General features: G+C 35.2%; 2 pseudogenes across 2 annotated transcripts; one reads left to right on the top strand and one right to left on the bottom strand.

The window, feature by feature from the left end:
- The first annotated feature begins 3159 nt into the window (after positions 1–3159).
- LOC143577664 (aspartic proteinase 36-like) lies at positions 3160–6661 on the top strand (annotated as a pseudogene). Its single transcript, XR_013143146.1, has 10 exons — positions 3160–3452; positions 4078–4207; positions 4310–4560; positions 4648–4875; positions 5299–5464; positions 5537–5610; positions 5692–5787; positions 5994–6060; positions 6154–6225; positions 6314–6661. The product of XR_013143146.1 is annotated as an aspartic proteinase 36-like (transcript).
- A 1153-nt stretch (positions 6662–7814) lies between these two features.
- LOC143578549 (protein argonaute MEL1-like) lies at positions 7815–13159 on the bottom strand (annotated as a pseudogene). Its single transcript, XR_013143296.1, has 21 exons — positions 12797–13159; positions 11747–11937; positions 11508–11657; positions 11301–11431; positions 11115–11221; positions 10910–11016; positions 10660–10795; positions 10455–10571; positions 10254–10363; positions 10105–10167; positions 9874–9993; positions 9609–9780; positions 9414–9535; positions 9209–9346; positions 8979–9121; positions 8767–8893; positions 8540–8675; positions 8380–8453; positions 8205–8299; positions 8092–8121; positions 7815–7995 (listed from the first exon to the last, which is right to left on the bottom strand). The product of XR_013143296.1 is annotated as a protein argonaute MEL1-like (transcript).
- Positions 13160–13658: the final 499 nt, after the last annotated feature.

The raw sequence follows: 13658 nt of genomic DNA on the forward strand, positions 1-13658 counted from the left end.
TTTAAATAATGATACCTCTAATTGGGTGCAGCCCAATAAATTTGGGCCTAACACATAGAAGCCTGATACAAGGAATATTCCAAACGGGCCGGAATTAGACAAGGTGTACACTTGTGTCGGACCAGAATTCAAACGGGCCAAATTAGATAGGCATATAGTATCATGCATAAAGGTGCATTGGAAATGTGTATCTCGTTATGTTGTTGAGGGTTTAAGTCTCGTAACAGAAAAATTGCAAATTTAGATGTACTGATGTTCTATATTGTGAGTGCATTATACCTATTGGTGGTGAATGAGTACTAACTTAGGCATCCAAGGATGGTCCTCAGGCTTCAGACTTGGACCACTTCTAACGAGTTCTTCATGGCGTATAGATTTAGAACGAAATGGAGAAGACGATGTGTGATTGTTTAATCTTTTTAGCTACATCCCAACTAGGGGTTTGCTTGGTCGGTTTTGGTTCCCCTAACACCAAAATACCAGTTTTTGATTTTTTGAAAAGCGTTCGGTTTTGGTTTTTTTTGGTTTTATGTTTGGATTTAGTTCAATTCGCATTTGGGCATAAATCATTTTGTTAATTAGTAACTAACTGCTTATTATATATTTTGGCTAATATAAATAAGATAAATATGTAATTATAGTGTGACCTTTGTTCAGTAGCAACTAGCAACCAACCCAAACAACATTCATTAAAACTTTAAAATTTTTATATGGAAATCCTTTGAAACATCCGTAAAAATAAACATATATGATTTTTTTATAACATTAATCACACACACATACACATTAAACCATGCATTCATAACATATCATGCCATTACCTTTCCCAACCATGCAGTAGGTAACACTTAAAATCACATTAAACATTCATTGCATGATTGATCACATTACCAAACACATATCCGAGCCCAAAACTTATTAAACAAGACGTATAGCATCGGCCTTTTTGTTGTTATTAATGTTCTATGTGTAAATATATTTAAAAATAGTTTACTGTTAAAACATCATTAAAGAAACTTGTTCAACATGCATACACATAAAATAAAGAATAAAAAGAAATAGTTATAAAAAGATTTAATATACTAAACTCTAGAATAAAGTCATTATCAGAACACAGGTAGAATTTTAATAATTAAACTATTATTAACCCTTATTATTGCTAAGATTAAACATGTGCCATTACTTCAATCTCCTTTTCGACACGTTAACCCACTATTTAAAGTATAAAGTTGTACGAAAACATGTTAAGGCTTGAAATGGAAAATTAATGAAACTAAACATTGTTAGAACCTATAAGTTTGATATATGTCAAACAATTTTAAATGCTTGCTTGCATGTCAAATACGTATGTTTTTTTTTTGCTGCTTAATTTACATCTGATTTGAATTGTAATAATCATTTATTAAATCAAATTCATATGAGGAAAACGAGGGGAATCTAGTAATAGTATGTATGTGTTTAAGATAAATTAAGAGTTTTGAAACTTGATTCTAAATCAAGTTGAAACACATCTTCAGCTTAAAATATCATCGATTAGGTTTTCTTCGTCTAAGTAACTTGTAATACAAACGGGGCACGTTTTTGTTCATTTGTTTAACTTTAACCAAACAAACGACCATGGACAATTAAACAATCATAATTTCTTGTTCGTGTTTGCTCGTTAAGAGTTAATATGACCGCCTGGTGACTGGTGCTTGTTATGCTCGTCCTTTAATTGTATAAACAAACACAAACGAATATAACTAGACATAGATGAAATAAATCAATATGATAGACCTAAAAAAGTTAAGTCTAAATTGAAATTAGTGATATTTAAATTTTATAAAACTATATAGCATATTATAATGGGCTATGGGTATTGATGTGTATGTAAACAAACAAACATAATTTCTTGTTCGTGTTTATAGCTTTTCATACGCATGTGTGCAAGAATTAGGAGGTTAAACACCAAGTAAATACGAACTTATGAAAAAAAATTATGTAAAATTAGTTTTAAGTTATAAATTAACAAAACTAAGGATTAAACATGTTATAATAATCTTAACTGAATGAAACGTGTAAACTACACTTCGAAAAGTTAAATAATGAACTCCTTGAACTGCAGTTATGAAATAGAAAGCTTAACAAACTTGATTAGTGTGATGTACCAAGCACCCCCTTTGAAATTAATAACTTGACATCTCTGGTACCTCAAGTTTTAACCCCACGTTTTTATGTTTAAAGTTCATGTATATGACCAAGGACTTGTGTTAAAAGCACAAGCACCGTATAAGGTATCGGCCTATCGCTTATGTATCATAAAGCAAATTATCGATTATATAACGTCTTATATATGATAATTAAAGAAATATATACAAGTGTCATTCTCGTAGTTTTAATTGCTTTTTATTTATCATTGGTTCTTTTCAAAATCTCACCGACATAACACTTTTTTTACTATATTAAAACAACCAAGATTTTAAGCCCCTTTCAGCCGTAAAACTGCTTTTTAACTAAACGTCTTATAAATTTACTCATTTTGTCTATTTTATTTTAGGTGTAAAAAGTATTTTAGGGAATCATTAATACGAAAAATAAAATCTTATATTTTACCAAAAATCTTATATTTTACCAAGCTGTTCCTAAGAGGTTTTTTTTCGAAACTAAACTTCATTTCATAAACAGACGTTCTCTTCAAAACTATAATAACTGTATGTAATATTTTGTTGTTTATTTCATTTCAAATGTAATATATAACCATCCACCCCCACTAATTTGCTCTTTTCCACCAAGTTAAATAATGCAATATATACAAGTGGTTTATTTCCGCAGTTTTCAACATAAAATTGGTTTCAAAGGTAACACGCCTCCCCTTCACAAACCCAACAAACCGAGACCAAAAGAGTAAATAGACTTCAATTGCAAAAGAGCTATAAATCAAAGGACTATTACTTATTATTATTATTATTACTATTATTATTATTATAAACCATCAAAAGAACATGTGGCCTCATTCATTTCTTCACTTGTGTTAAAGTATCCCTATCATATCATACTCCAACGTAATCCATTCTTCAAATCTTCTCTCCAACAAGCAATCAACACATCCTTGATTCTTGCCCACAAATACCCACTTCAAATAAACCCCAAATTCAATCTGCACACCAAGTGTTCGACGAAAGTCCTGAGAGAAAAAAATAAGTAATGCAGGCTCATTTTCTTGCCGGAAAACCGGTGATCTTGACCCTAATTGGTGCTGCTTTTGCTGTATTTTTGCAGACTGCCTTTGTTCTTTGTGGGTTTCCAACAACTCTTACGTTGGAGAGAGCTTACCCCCATAATCATCATGTTGAATTGAGTGAACTTTAATACAGAGATAGTGTTAGACACCCCAGAATCTTGCAGCAGCAGTCATCTGTAGCGAGTGTTGTTGATTTCCCGGTTCAAGGGACTTATGATCCGTTTCGTGTTGGGTAATTTCTTGAATTGTTTGTTTCATATTTTAATTTATTTTATTTTATACATAATAAATTGAATTGCAATGAATCTGCTTTGAATTGAAGCTATGTTTTTTATTAATTATTATCCAAAAGGAAAAGATTCTTGCTTTAATTCTTGATTTGATTCCATTACATTTTGGGCTTTTTGTAAAACAAACCCAATCTTGTTGTTATTATTATTATTATTACTATTATTATCAAAGTGTCTTGTTTTCTTTAATTTTTGTTATTTTATATTGGGATTTTATTTTTTTTTTAAGTTGTTTAATACGTTCTTGTTAAAGGGTGTTCATTTCTTAAAATTTTTTTTATTAATGTTGAAAAATCAGTTGTAGGCTTTAGTTGAATCTTGTTCTTTGTTGTTCTTGATAGAGGGTATTATTTTCTTTACTGTTTATTATTTTATATTGAAAAAGTAGTTAAATTTGTAAGCTTTATTTTACAAGAGTTCAATTGGGTTCACCAATTGTAAACCAAAAGGAAAAGATTCTTGCTTTGATTCCTTTAGTTTTTGGGCTTTTTGTAAAACCCAATCTTGTTCTTGTTATTCTTTTTTAATTTTATTATTTATATTGAAAAAAGTTGATTGAATTTGTAGGCTTTATTTCACAAGAGTTCAATTGGGTTCACCACCAAAGGAATATTATGTACAAATCGATACCGGAAGCGACGTGTTATGGATCAGCTGCGATTCGTGTGACGGTTGCCCCAGATCTAGTGGACTCCAAGTACTATTTTCACCATTTCGTATTAATATTATAATTATAATTTTAGTATATAAAGAATCATTAGATTAGTGATATATTATTATTATTCTCCACACTCAACAGATCCCAGTTCAATTCTATGATCCATCTAGCTCATCAACAGCTTCTTTAATCCGTTGTTCAGACCCACAATGTTCTTTAGGAACCCAATCATTAGATTCCAGTTGTTCCAAATCAAACGATCGGTGCATATACACATTCCAGTATGGAGACGGTAGCGGGACATCGGGCTTTTATGTATCGGATCAAATCCATTTGGATACAGTTGTCGGGGATTCGAGTTCATCAAATGCCTCAGCATCTATTGTATTCGGGTGAGTTGATACTTGTTAACAGTTTTGTTTTTATTCGTTAACTTGTTTTAGGATTTGTTGTGAAAACGCTGTTGACTTGTGAAACAGATGCAGTATGAGTCAAACTGGAGATTTGACCAAATCTGACAGGGCTGTTGATGGGATATTTGGGTTTGGTCAGCAGGGCCTATCGGTAATTTCACAACTTTCGTCACAAGGGGTGGCACCGGACGCGTTTTCTCATTGTCTTGTAGGGAATGGTGCGGGTGGTGGAATTTTAGTTCTCGGGCAGATAATTGAGCCGAGCATGGTGTATACTCCTCTTATTCCGTCACAGTAAGTTTTCTTTCTGACTTTCGGTCGGTATTGAATTGACCATTATGCCCCTCAAATAATGGGCATAAACAAGCCGATCCCGAGCTTGGCTCGTTTGAGTTACAAGAGCTTGAGCTCAGATTGTTTCGAGCTTTCTTTCAACAGTTCGGCCTCAACACGATTAAGCTCGGCTCGATTCAAGCTTTTAGCGAGCCAATCTCGAGTGGCTGGCTCGTTTACACCTCTAGAGACACGTAACCGTTAATACCATTTATCTTTCTACCTCAAAAGAACCAAGAATCTTGATTGAGGCATTCTACACATTTGTTTATCTTTACATTATTGGTTTAATAATATGAAAGGGACCCATTTGTAAAGCTTTGACCTTACGGCCTACGGTTTGACCATTATGCCCCTCATAGACATGTTAACATGATGTTCCAGGCCACATTACAACTTAAATCTGCTGAGCATTTCGGTCAATGGTCAAACGTTATCCATTGACCCGTCAATGTTTGCCACGTCAGGCAACTGAGGAGGAACCATAATTGATTCCGGAACTACCCTTGCTTACCTGGCGGAAGAGGCTTATGACCCTTTTGTAGATGCTGTAAGTTGTCAAGGGCAAAGTTATCAGATTACTTTTCACTTGAATTATGAGATAGCGCGTTTGTTATTGCAGATTACACGGTCGGTTTCACAATCTGTCCGGCCCCTCGTGTCAAAGGATAGTCAATGTTATTTAGTTGCCTCCAGGTTTTTTATATTTCCCATAATTTTTGTAATAATAGTTTGTTTTTTTCGTTAACTAAAATTAGTTTCTTAATTATATTTCAGTACACCTGATATGTTTCCTACAGTAAGCTTGAACTTCGCGGGTGATGCTTCAATGATTTTAAGACCCAGGATTATCTTCTACAGCAGAACTCAGTGGTATGATGTGCTATTTTAATACTATTATCATTTATAAGTAGGCATTATTTGACATGTAATTTTAATATTATTGTCATTTATAAGTTGACATTATTTGCACCTGAAAGTTAGTTTTTGACCTGACTTGTAGTTTTAATACTATTATCATATATGAAATGTTTGATCCAGTCAAAATAGATTTATCACATATTATGTGATCTGTGTAGGGTGGAGCTGCATTGTGGTGTAACGGTTTTCAGAAAATTAGAGGTCAGGGAATTACAATTTTAGGAGGTACAAGTTTGTTATTTTTTTATATCATTTCGAATTTTAAATTAATTTCTTTTAACTTTTTATTGTTTTTAACTTTGTATATGAACAATGCAGACCTTGTTTTAAAAGACAAAATTGTTGTATATGATCTTGGTGGTCAACAGATAGGTTGGGCGAATTACGACTGTAAGTTTATGTTCGTTTAAAAGACAGTTGTTTATTAGTTATGAAATTTGACTCTGAAAAGTCGAACTTCGTTTCTTGATTTTATTAGGTACATCGTCCGTAAATGTGTCAACCACCTCAAGTGGTGGTTGAAGTGAATATGTGTCGGGTCAATTCAGCGGTAGCACTTCATTGCAGGATACCCGTTACAGACTGATTTTAACCGGTTCTGTGGCCTTCGTGCTACAATTATCAGTAATTGTTGCTTTTTCCTAGTGAAAACTGGATTTCTACTTGTCAGAATTTTTCTAGAGTTTGATTCTTTTGTTTGTATAGTAGAAAAAAAAAGGAATTGTTCATTAATATTTATTTTATGTAACAGCAATAATGCTAATTGAGATTTATACATGTATACATATTTGTACGTTGCAAACGTATTACGCTTATATACAAATTAACTGCTGTTCATTCAAACATTCTGAGACTTTTATTTTGTTTTTGTGGAGTGTGTGGGTTGTTTGTTGTAAAATGCCAAGGATCCAAATTTACATGTCACATGGTGGAACTGTAAAAGAGTTGCAACATCATGAGTTAAATCAGTGAAGAAGTTTAAAATCGTATGTCCAGAATCCCACGGATTTTAAAAATGACAAAATTAGTGTATTTTGGGTTGAGTCTTGGAGAAAAAAGTTTGGCAGGTTGTTGTCTAATGTAAGAACAAGATGAAACTTGAAGTGACACCTCTGCTTGGTTAATGGTTAATGCATCTGTAATCAGTAAAAAATGTGGTGCACTCTTCCGTCTAGCCGACATGTTCATTTTGCTAGGTAGAGTTTTAAGTCTTTGTTCAATAGAATTATCACCATGAACTACGGTTATGATTGAGAGGATTCAATCTATATTTGTTCATTTAATTTGCGAAATGATTCTTCACCAAGTGTGTACTATGCTTAAAACAACAATACGAATAATTTGAAAACGAAAATCAACATTAAGATAAGTTATGTTTATTTTGCATAGAATTGCTACTACATATGATTCACTTTTGCCAACACCTGTATATTGTTGCAACATGATTTTATCAACTTCATGAAAGAAGACTAATTGAACCACCATTAACCTGGTAGATACAAGATACATCATACCATTTAGTTGGGATCCGGCACACAAGTTTGGTCGATCAGGTTTTGATGATAATCTCCTTCATACAAGGGATGTTAGCATTGCGTATACACACAGACTACACAACAAGCTTTCCAATAAAAGCTTGATTTGACCATCAAACGTTGATTACCAAGGCTCGTGCCATGAGTGAATCGCATTCTAACAGGCTTTTAATTTGTTAAATCATCATCAAAATCCTAAGGCTCGTGCCATAGGTCAAACATACAAAGCACACAGTCACAAATAATTGTTGATTGATAATCAAATGATCTTTCAAAAAAGCTTCTTTCCAAAAGAAAAATACTTTGCATTCTTTAAAGGTAACAACAAAGCATAAAAGTCAGCATGCTCAAAAGCATGTTAAATCCAACAACTTTAGCAAAAGCAATGTAAATTGTTCACATGGTGTGCTAGGAAGATAGATAACCAACAAAACCTCAGACTACTCAGCAATAGAACATGACACTCTTAACACTTTCATGGATGGCCGGGAGCACACGCACATCAGCAACCCTGTCTCTTGTTGCACGTTGCCCACTGCGAGAATTAGAGTCAGACAGTTCTCCTCCTTCCATGTAGGACCGGGCTAAGAATGCAGCCAGATGTGCATAGTATGCAGGTGGAACTGCAGTTAATAAATTATAAAATCAAACAGCTAAAAACTTATAATCTGTTCAAACAAAAATGAAGAAAAACAAAAACAGAGAATATATATACATAACCACTGAAACAGATCGTGTACACCTTGCATAGCTAAAGTTGAAAACACAAATAACAAGTGGGTTAGATAAGTTACACGATAAACTATATATCTATAAAATTATCAGTTGAAATACGTGTAGCACAAGGAGTTGGTCAGCATCTGCAATCCGTCTGCTGAGAACTTGTTCTCATCATACAAAACATGATAGTGTGCCGGACGACTAGTCCCCTACAAAACTCATAATAATATGATTATGTGTGTGTGTGTGTGTAAAAGGAATGACATCCATGTGTAAAACAATTTCTCACCTGAATTCCAGAATGGCTGCACAGATAGAAGTCAAACTCATTGGGATGGCAAATCTTGGTGTCCACAACAGTTCCTGAACAAAGTTAATCAATAAAGAAAGAATTAGAATAAAAAAGAACATTTTATATATAAAGAAATAACAAACCATAAATTACAAACCAGGAAGAATGTTGCCACTCCTATCAGTAGTAGCCCGATCACCATGCCTTGCAGGAAATAAACGCGTATGGTGCCTCTTTTGAACAATAATAAAGGTAACAGGAGGCATATAGTTCTCTTCCAATGATATACAAGCCTGAGGAAACAACCTCGTTTTAGAACCGCCAATTAAAAGTTTAAAAGCGCGAAATTTGAAAGTAATAGTAATAATGATAATAGAAACCTACCTTCCGAATCTTGTCCATCTCATTCAACAAAACATCATTAAACTGCCCGTCACTGACTCCATCCCTGTAAAATATAATCCTGTGTGGTTTATGTCCGGTTGACTTTTTGAAGGAGATCAAAAGGTCCCTGCAAAACAAAAAAATCCATTATTCTAAACTTACTTGAATACAAAAGAAATATTTTTTTTTATATAAAAGTAGTAAACACTTGCCTAATCATCCCTCCATGAACAACACCCCTTTGTGAATCAGTAGTTACAGTGTGCAGATCCTGAATAATCTCCTGCCTATGTGGCTGAGCTGACACCAAAGCCTTGTACTTTGTGACTTGTGGCCAATCCATGGAAGCAACCACCTTGTAAAAGAGGGTGAAAACATATAATCTTTGTTAGTCAAATGGGGAAAATTTGAGACATAATAAGATAATAGAAATGTAACGTACGGAAGCAATTGAAGGGGTGGAGTCCTCTCCCTTAGTGGGATGGGTGACATCAGCACCAAAGATGATTGTCGGACGATCAGTAACATAAGGAAGCTTGCCATTGAGAGATGCAGACGGAACACTGTTCCTCCCTCCAGCCTAACATAGTATAAAATATAAATATATTCAAAAATAGAAAAAGGAATGCTATTAACTTGTTATATACCTTAACATTAATCTTCATGGCAACATTTTCAAAATATTGCTTGCTCATTTTCATAACATGTTGTGGCCTGCAGCATTGTGAAACAATTCCCAGCTCGGTTTCACATACTCGTTTTATTCTTCCTGGAAAATGAAGGGTAAATATAAATGATAATAACAGCAAATAGGTACAATACACAAATTAAATTCAAATTACCATATGTTCCTTTAGATTCAGGAAGGATTACAAACAACAACTGGATCTGGCTTCCAGGTGGTGCAGCTCTGGCTAGTCTTGCTTTACATTGTTCATAAACATCAACTAGTGCTTTCTCAATATTGTGAGGTGGCGCATTATAGATTGGTATCAAAGGCTGGGGATTGAAAACCTTCAAAACCAAAAAGATGTTAAAATTATTTTAACACAACAAATGTTTTAGCATGAACATGGTGACATAATATATAAAGCGATAGATACATACAATTCCTTTGTCCTGGCACATTTGAACAAGACCTTTGCAAAAACGCTCAACAGCATCGACTCTCTGCCTTGAAAAGTTCACTGTTGCCCAGTAATTAACAGTACCCCCATTGATCATTTTCTACACAAAAAACAAGAGAAAAATAAAAAAGATAACACTAATAATCTTCAATTTATAAGTCAACAGCATAGCAAAATTTTAAATACTGAAAGAATGTGAATAGAACTTCACCAGATCGATCATATTCCACTGTCCAACTTGTGGGTTAACTTCAGCAGTACCATGATACTTGATCTGGAAAGCAATAGCAAAATTAAATTAATAATTAATAGCAATATAAGAAATATGTTATTAAAGACGAGAGAAAGGCATGAATTTACCGGTGGCGGTGGGAGAACTCGTCATCGATGGACGTAAACTGTTCTCTCACTCGCATGCCAAATTCCTTGCTCACAAGAGCATCATCATTGTATTTGTTACTCTTCACAGTCTAAATGACACCAACCAACAAGAAAAGGAAATTTTATAATGGAGTAAAATATATTATAAAAGTGAAGTTTATGATTTAAAGAAATACATACATCAGCAATACTTTTTTCCCTCTCATTTGGGCGTTGACAAGTGGCCCTTAGCAAATTAGTCACTTGTTTTTCATTCAGCTTTGAAGCATACCTTTGACCAAAAGCCAATGTACAAAGCTATAATTACACGAATGAAAGTTAGCAGAAGTTTTGGTGATTTGGTTAAAATACAACACTTAATAATAAGAATTTAATAACAGCTTACCTCCATTGGCACATAGGTAGGCTTTGCTTCTGTGCCTGCTTGGATTGCAGGAAGCAATGGAAAGCGAAGTTGTGCGTTATATTTTTCACGGAAGTACTGAACAACAGAAATAGTAGCTCCAGTGCCATCCACAAAACTAACAAGTTAAACCAACAAAAGGAATTAGCCAAAATTAATAAACATATGATCACAAAGTCATGTCGACTATAATAAGACTAAAAAAAATAATATAATGATTATTACAACTCACGTTAGTTGGTTAAGTGGTTGACGGGTTATATCTTGGCACTTGTAGCGCCTCATGTAGTCATTCCCACGGCGAACTTCAACCCTAACTCCTCGAAGAGCTCTCTTCACCTGAGAGTTACAATTCCCACAAAATCAACTGTTAACTTGTTCCAATCATTCATGCAGACTATACAAACAAGAAATTAAAGCATAAATCAGAATTATACCCTGATCCTATCTTGGTCGGTAAGCGGTCTAGATATATCTTTGTTGAGAAAGTCCTTAACAAAATCAGATACCAACTTTGATTCATAGAAAGCCCGAGCGGACATATCTGCAATAAAGAGTAATGAAGTATAAGATATCCATTTGAACTTAATATTATAATACATCACGAATTTTAAAACATATACCAATGTTAAGTGAAAGTCCCATCTGAGTTGGTCTTAAACTTTGGTAAAAACCTTTCCAAAACTCAATACCATCACCAAGCAAACCTTTGCCAAATTCAGCGCTAAACAATGATCTCCCAATTACTTCACGGCTGCAAATCAAGAACAGATTAGAATCAAAATAATAAATAAACGCTGAATATACAAAAAGATAAGTTTATACTATACCCCTTAGAAGCGGACTCCCTTAAAACCACATCAAGGGCTTGGATGGTTTCTTGTGGGTGATCATGTTGCCTGCCACTTAAAAACTGCATGAGATGGTGTAGGTCTTTTTTAGCAGCAAATTTGATTGTGACCTTGAATTCGCGCTCTCGTCTACAATACATGCCAACAGTTAACTGTTAAGTACTACATTTTTTAAAATAATTAATTAAGCACGAAGCTACTAGAGAAATACATCATACCCGTTTTGTTCAGTGATTTTAACAACAAATTCTTTTGACTCGAATGGCAAAGATCCAGCAGCAAATGCACTTTTGTTGCCATCATAAGCCAACTTCAAGTTTCCCAAGTGTGAAGCCCCAAACGATTCGCTAAGAAGCTTCATTATCTCCCTACATTTTGACTTTGAAGTGACCTCAGGAGAAATTGCAACCTAAAACCAAAATTAAAACAACAAACGACAGTTCATTATAATTCATATAAAAATAGCTTATAAACGATATAAAGAAATCAAGTCATTTAGGTTAACTAAATACACACATTTCAGTTCTAACCAGGTCACAGAAACTAAGACATTGGAAATCACATATATCCAGGAAACTAACAGAAATGAACTAAAAAGATGCATTAACCTAATATTTTATCTAACGTGTACATTACAAATTCAAATATGCTGAATACACACTGTTATCAATCATATCAGAATCTTATATTCAGGATTCACTGATTAGTGAGTAGACACATGACAAACATCTATATTTGCCTCGAAACATTACAAAGTTTTAAGATCATGCAAAGCAAACGAGTCAACAAATATAGTTCAACCCTCTATCATGAACGTACAACTTACATAAGCACAAAAATAGATACAACAGTCGCACACACACAGACATCGTCAGATCTAGACCATACACGAAATTATAAAAAAATATTTCTCAAAGATGTATCCATAAAACTTACACACACACATCGTATAAACAAAATTTAAAATCAACCTGCTACAGTCAAGTCACGTAAACAAAATTGTGCAAACAACAGTAAACCCTAGCCGGATTAATATCTCTATTGAGAACGTACAACTTACATAAGCACGGACATAGATCTCATGATTCTCATACACCGATACACATACGGTGATACGGATACATCATCATCACATATAGATAATAATAATAAACTAATCCGATCTGGAATAATAGAATATTAACCAGCATGTACAACAGTGAACAAGCATACACAGCATATAATCATCAAAATCAACAGTAATAATACGTAACGAGAAGAAGCCTTACATCATACTGGTATGGATCCTTGGAACCGAAGTCCACAAGGAAGTGATTAGCGTTAACCACAAGCTTCCGTCCTACCGTTTCAAAACCAGGCCTCGCCGGCGTACTCAGCTTCTTCGATGACGACGGAACCAACGGAACCGCCAACGGAGGCGGCGGTGCGTCAGCCACCACCACCGGTTCGGTCCGAGCCTGAACCGGACGCTGCGGCATTGCCGGTTGTTGCGTCACCGGAGCTGTCGTACCTAACGACATGTTCGCGAAGTCTCGCGACGGAGGAGGATCGCGACGTCCGTCGTTTCCTCGTCCGCCGTAACCACGACCACGTCCGCCGCCGGTGGATCCGCCGCCGCCTCGTGAAGACATCGGAAACCTAACTGACGACGGAAACGGTTTTTAGAGAGAGAAAGTGTGGCGAGAGGATGGTGTGAGAGGCGAGTGGATTTCTTTTGCACGTCTAATATAGTGGAGCAGTCGAAGGGTAAAATGGGAAATGAATTGGGAAAACTGTCTTCACATGGAGTACGCAGGCGTCAAATTGACGTACGATTGACCTGTATTGACGCTTTTGCCTATTTCTTGTCATTGATTTTGTTGTGACTTAGGCTGAGGGGTGTGGAGCGCGAGAGAGGGCGCGTGAGCCCATCCGGGGCGCGAGCACCGCACCACCGAGGCGTGAGAGGGGCGCGAGATGGGCGCGAGCACGCAGACCAAGGCGGGCGCAAGGGGTCTCGCGGCTGGGAATACGCGTGAAGGGAGCCTGGGAATGCGTGAAGAGCCGTTGTGGGGTTAATAAATAGAGCCGTTGGCTCTTTATGTTTATTAAAAAAAAAAAATTTCTCTATATAAACCAATATCAACCCAA

Source organism: Bidens hawaiensis, unplaced genomic scaffold (genome assembly GCF_021521415.1).
Source record: "Bidens hawaiensis isolate Kalapana, Puna unplaced genomic scaffold, B.hawaiensis_p1.1 tig00001461_1, whole genome shotgun sequence".
NCBI classification, from domain to species: Eukaryota; Viridiplantae; Streptophyta; class Magnoliopsida; order Asterales; family Asteraceae; genus Bidens; species Bidens hawaiensis.